We start from the raw sequence: 6779 nt of genomic DNA, 5'->3' as shown, positions 1-6779 counted from the left end.
GCAGATATACCAAGCTTACTAAGCAGATATACCAAGCTTACTAAGCAGATCAGAAGCATACTTTTCTTGTGTTAACAGCAAACCATTAGAAGACCTCTTTACTTCAATGCCTAGAAAATAATGTAGCTCACCAAGATCTTTAATAGCAAAATTCTCATTCAACTCTCTAAGCAAAGCAGAGATAGCACCATCAGAGGAACTGGTGACTATTATGTCATCAACATAAATCAGAATATAAATAGTAACACCTCCTCTATGAAAGACAAACAAGGAAGTATCTGCTTTGGAAGGAACAAAACCAAGATCATGCAGTTTTGAACTGAGACGAGAGTACCATGCTCGAGGGGCTTGCTTCAAACCATACAAGGCTTTGTCAAGTTTGCAAACATAATCAGGGGCATTTGGATCTTCAAACCCAGGTGGTTGTTTCATATAGACTTCCTCCTCCAGAACACCATGTAGAAATGCGTTCTTGACATCTAGCTGTCGCAAATTCCAACCTCTAGAGACTGAAACAGCCAACACTGTTCTAATAGTAGCTGCTTTTACCACAGGACTAAAGGTATCTTCATAGTCAATGCCATACCGTTGTTTAAAACCTTTTGCAACAAGACGAGCTTTGTACCTGTCAATAGTGCCATCTGCTCGTTTCTTGATACGATAAACCCATTTGCAATCTATCAAATTTCGACTAGTGCTTGAAGGAACTAAGTGCCATGCATTATTTTTCATTAGAGCATCATGTTCTTCTTCCATTGCTTTACGCTAGTGAGGATCTCCGAAAGCCTCAGATAAAGATCGTGGTTCATCTGTAGACACAAGTAAACCATATCGCACAGTACCATCCGTATAAACTTTGGGGTGTTTGATACCTTTTTGTAGCCTAGTTTGCATGCGGGCCACAGGTGGTGCAACATGGGAAGAAGGCACAAAAGATCCGGCTGAGTTTTCACCAGAATCAGGGGCAGCAGAAACGTCCTCGGGATCATTAGGAGGCAATGATTGCCCTGAAATTGTCGGCGACGTAGCAGCTGCAGATTCAGAGCTGTCGCTATCGCTGCTTTCCCCGCTGACGCTGTCGTGGCTGACGCGGCCAGGAGCTGCGTTGTTGCTTCCCACCTGGCCTGTCGGAGGCGTGCTGGTGCGGTCGTGGGCTGGTTGCGGGTCCCGCGACGGAGACCGCCGACGCGTGTACACACGCAACACGCGGGAGCGCACCGGAGTGGGCAGCGGGGCGTTGGGAGCTGCGAGAGAATCCTCCTCGGGATCAACCTGCACAACAGACAAGGTCCGAGGTAGATCCTCATGAGAGTGCGTGCCTAGTTCGTCTTTTTCTCCAGAATTTGAATCTTGCTCATTTGAAGCCAATTCTTCACTGTTTTCATTTGAAATTTTTTCTGTTTCTTCATCTGCATGTAAGGCATCGCATAACAGGCACAATAGGAAACACATGACCATTAGTTTGCGGCACACCCTCAGATAAAACAGATGAAGTAGAAGGAAGAAGAAGAATTTCCTTTCGAAGGAGTGCACCAGCATTAGGATGTAGAGAAGCAAAAGGAAACACATTTTCATCAAAGACAACATCGCGGAAGATGTAGACACGGCCTGTGGATATGTCAAGACATTTTACACCTTTGTGAAGAGGACTATAACCAAGAAAGACACATCGCTTTGAACGAAAAGCAAGTTTGCGTGTGTTGTATGGTCTAAGATTTGGCCAACATGCACAACCAAACGTTCGAAGAGCATCATAGTTGGGAGTAACATGAAGAAGCCTTTCAACAGGAGTATCAGAATGAATGACTTTACTAGGAAGAATATTAATAAGAAAGGTGACTGTGAGAAAAGCTTCATCCCAGTATTTTAATGGCATGGATGCATTGGCAAGTAATGCAAGACCAACTTCAACTATGTGGCGGTGTTTTCTTTCAGCTGAACCATTTTGTTGATGAGCATGAGGACATGAAACATGATGAGAGATACCAACTTGCTTAAAGAAGGTGTTAAGTTTTTCATATTCTCCTCCCCAATCAGTTTGCATAGTAATATTTTTTCTATCAAATTTTTGCTCAACATATTTCTGAAACTGAAGAAAAGCTTGATGAACATCAGAACGCTTTTTAAGCAAATATATCCAAGTGAATTTGCTAAAATCATCGATAAAGCTTACATAATAGGCATGTTTCCCAATAGAGAGAGGAGCAGGGCCCCATACATCAGAGAAAACTTGTTCTAATGGAACAGTAGATCTACTAGTGGAAATAGGATATGGCAATTGATGACTCTTAGCTAGCTGACAAGAGTCACAAACATATGGGGTAATCTCTGGGGTGTAAGCTATTTTATTTCTCCTAAGAACTTGTTGAACAATAAACGAAGACGGATGTCCTAGACGAAGATGCCATGTAGAGGATGACGACTTTATTGTGATGAAGGCATGCTTGGAGGACTCACTGAAGATAGGCATCAAGGGATAAAGACCTCCATGGCAGGGACCTCTAAACAGAATTCTTCGTGTTGCTTGGTCCTTAATCAAAAAGAAGAAAGGATGAAATTCAATATAGACATGATTATCAAGAGTAAACCTATGTACTGATAAGAGATTTTTGGATGCACTTGGAACATGGAGAATGTCATTAAGATTGATAGAATTATGAGGGGTGCGCAAAACTGAATGACCAATGTGACTAATGTGCATACCTGTGCCTTCAACTGTACGAACACGATCGTGTCCATTGTAGGTGTCATGGGTGGTGAGCTTGTTTAATTCTCCTGTGATATGATCAGTAGCTCCTGTGTCATAGTACCAGTTTGTATCAACTCCGTGAGAAGCAAAGTTAGCTCCCTTGTTGCTACGATCACCATTGTCACCGCGATCATCACCGTAGCGCCACCAGCACTCTTTTGCAGGATGTCCATGAATGGTGCAGATTTGGCAGATAGTGTCAACAAAGGGGGTAGGCTGACGTCTAGGGCGCCCATTGTTGTCTCCATCATTGCGGCGGCGCGAGCGATCATCATCATACTTTCGGCCTTGGTAGCCTCCTCCATCACGGCGACCATGATCACGATCATCACGGCGATCCTGCTGTCGACGGTCTTGACCACGGTCACCCCTCCAGCGATCTTGGCCACGGTCATCCCTCCAGCGATCTTGGCCACGGTCGCGATCAGTGTCATGCCAGCGGTCCTGCCCACGAGGAGGCTCCTGGGAGCGAGGGGGAGGGGCACCACGGCGTGCCACATTGGCAGAGGATGAAAACCCGACGTCATCAGTCTTGTGCAGACGATCATAGGCTTGAACTTGGTCGAAGAGGTCGGACAGAGAGGTGGCAGGGTTTGCTCGAACAGCGGTGATCAGATTGTTATAAGGACTGCCAAGTCCATTAAGCACATACCATATGAGCTCATCATCATCCAGCGGTTTGCCCGCAGCAGCAAGTTCGGAGGCCAGGGTTTTCATCTTGGCAAAGTACTTCTCAGCAGAAAGATCAGTTTTCTTAGTGTCATTGAGAGCACCACGAAGCTGTTGCACTCGAGACTTGGACGCAGCAGATACATGTAAATTAAGAGCAGCCCGGACTTTGGCAGACGTATCCAGTCCAATGACATGAACAAGGACATCCGGGGACAGGGAGTTGAGGAGCCAGCGGAGAACCTGCTGATCACGAGCAATCCAAGAGGAGTACTCAGGGTTTTCGACACTGATTTTCTTGCCATTGGAGTCTTCTGCCTCAATCTCTTCATCTGGTGCTTTGTCAACTCCTTCCACCAACTCCAGAACACGGGCACCGCGAAGACAACAAGAGCTTTCCAAACCAGAGAGTTTTCTCGGGTAAGCAGTTGAGCAGGGGGAGCACCGAGGGTGGCGGCTAGAGCCGTCGTTGACGAAGAGGAGGAGGCCATCGGTCTTGGTTGCGGCGACGTAAAACTCTGCAGCAGCGAGGATTTTGATGTTGTTTGCTTGATCTCACAGTGGCGGCGGTCAAGGTGACGACGGCGACAGGAGAGAGATGGGTTTTGGTTTTGGCTTTGGGTTTTGGTTTGGCTTGTGTATAGGTTTGTGGGTTTTGAGGGCGGCGGCGTGCTGGCGTGTAGTTGACACACGTCCGTTGGGAACCCCAAGAGGAAGGTGTGATGCGCACAGCAGTAAGTTTTCCCTCAGTAAGAAACCAAGGTTATCGAACCATTAGGAGTCAATGAACACGTGAAGGTTGTTGGTGACGGAGTGTAGTGCAGCGCAACACCAGGGATTCCGGCGCCAACGTGGAACCTGCACAACGCAATCAAAGTACTTTGCCCCAACGTAACAGTGAGGTTGTCAATCTCACCGGCTTGCTGTAAACAAAGGATTAAATGTATAGTGTGGAAGATGATGTTTGTTTGCGAAGAACAAGAAAGAACAAGTATTGCAAGAGATTGTATTTCGGATGTAAAGAATGGAACGGGTCCACAGCTCACTAGTGGTGTCTCTCCCATAAGATAAATAGCCCATGTTGGGTGAACAAATTACAGCTTGGGCAATTGACAAATAGAGAGGGCATAACAATGCACATACATATCATGATGACTACTATGAGATTTAATCGGGGCATTACGACAAAGTACATAGACCGCTATCCAGCATGCATCTATGCCTAAAAAGTCTACCTTCAGGTTATCATCCGAACCCCTTCCAGTATTAAGTTGCAAACAACAGACAATTGCATTAAGTATGGTGCGTAATGTAATCAACACAAATATCCTTAGACAAAGCATCGATGTTTTATCCATAGTGGCAACAAGCACATCCACAACCTTAGAACTTTCTATCACTCGTCCTGCATTCAATGGAGGCATGAACCCACTATCGAGCATAAATACTCCCTCTTGGAGTCACAAGTATCAACTTGGCCGTAGCCTCTACTAGCAACGGAGAGCATGCAAGAACATAAACAACATATATGATAGATTGATAATCAACTTGACATAGTATTCCATATTCATCGGATCCCAACAAACACAACATGTAGCATTACAAATAGACGATCTTGATCATGATAGGCAGCTCACAAGATCTAACATGATAGCACAATGAGGAGAAGACAACCATCTAGCTACCGCTATGGACCCATAGTCCAGGGGTGAACTACTCACACATCAATCCGGAGGCGATCATGGTGATGAAGAGTCCTCCGGGAGATGATTCCCTCTCCGGCAGGGTGCCGGAGGCGATCTCCTGAATCCCCCGAGATGGGATTGACGGCGGCGGCGTCTCAGTATGTTTTCTCGTATCGTGGCTCTCGGTACTGGGGTTTTCGCGACGAAGGCTTTAAGTAGGCGGAAGGGTAGGGTTGGAGGCGGCGCGGGCCCCCTCTGGCCGCGCGGCCCTATGGTGGCGGCGCCTCGTCGCCCCACTTCGTAATCCCTTCGATCTTCTGGAAGCTTCATGGAAAAATAAGACCCTGGGCGTTGATTTCGTCCAATTCCGAGAATATTTCCTTTGTAGGATTTCTGAAACCAAAAACAGCAGAAAACAACGAATCGGCTCTTCGGCATCTCGTCAATAGGTTAGTGTCGGAAAATGCATAATAATGACATAAAGTGTGTATAAAACATGTGAGTATCATCATAAAAGTAGCATGGAACATAAGAAATTATAGATACGTTTGAGACGTATCACGGCGGCAGAAGAACTGCGGCAGCGGCTGGGCTTGATGTAGCGGCGGCGACTGCACTTCGGGAAGCAGTGGCGGCGAGGTTTTGTCTTGGCGGCGGCTGAGATCAGCGGTGGCGGCGGAGGTGTTTGCGACTCTAGATCAGGCGGAGGAGCCGCTCTGATACCATGTGAAAAACCTAGATGGAACCGTACCCTTGGACTCGGGTCAGGCTACGTGTTATATAGCATCGGAAGAGCCCCGAGCGTGGCGTGTTACAGAGGGTTTTAGAGTCCGTATAGAACTCAACAGAAGATATAACAGGAGCTGTTTTATAACTCTAACATAGTCGAGTAGGCCTTTGCTTATGACAGCCAATTCTTGAAAACTTTAGCTCGTTTCCATTCTTCTTGTATGAGATTCTTTTTATCTACTGCCAAAACCATTCACCTTGGTGCATCCAACTAACGATGCTAGTGGGACGGGCCTACCGCAAGCCCGTCTCTCGTCCTGCCAGGAAAGCCCGTTTGTTCCATCTGTGGAATCGCAATTTCCGCTAGTGGGACTAGCGCAGCCGTCACGTGCCTCATCAATCTTAACAATAATAGGTGACTTGGCGCCTCACACTCTCCAAGGCCGACAGTGTGTAGCGCGGTTGAGAGTTCTCCATGTGCGGAATAATTAACGAGTTCCGCGGGACACATCTCTCCCGCTCTAGGGAATCCCACCAATCCCGTTTCTCCCATCGGGTTGAGTATGCAGGAGGCGGGATCTCCCGTGCCCGTCCCGCCTGTATCGTTAGGCAGGCCGTTCACGTTGGTCGCTTCATACCATAAGCGAAGCATGGTCATACATTCTTACATTGTTTTTCATGTCACATGCAATGGTGAAAGTACTAGTGGGGCTGGAAGAATTATTGTTGTGTTACATGAGCAAAGTAGGGGTTTTCCTTTTTTGACAACTTTCGTCCCTATTACTAATTCTTATTTCCATGAAATTTTGGAGGAAAAATGTAAGGCTTTTTTTTTTACCAAGATTCGAAATCTGAATACGCCAAAAACACTTCCCCACTCAAAATGTGACATTCATAGCCAGGTGTATTCTCACTTTACATTTAAATTTTACAAATTCACATAGCGC

Source organism: Lolium rigidum, chromosome 1 (assembly GCF_022539505.1).
Source record: "Lolium rigidum isolate FL_2022 chromosome 1, APGP_CSIRO_Lrig_0.1, whole genome shotgun sequence".
Taxonomy (NCBI): Eukaryota; Viridiplantae; Streptophyta; class Magnoliopsida; order Poales; family Poaceae; genus Lolium; species Lolium rigidum.
This window is presented reverse-complemented; position numbering follows the sequence as displayed.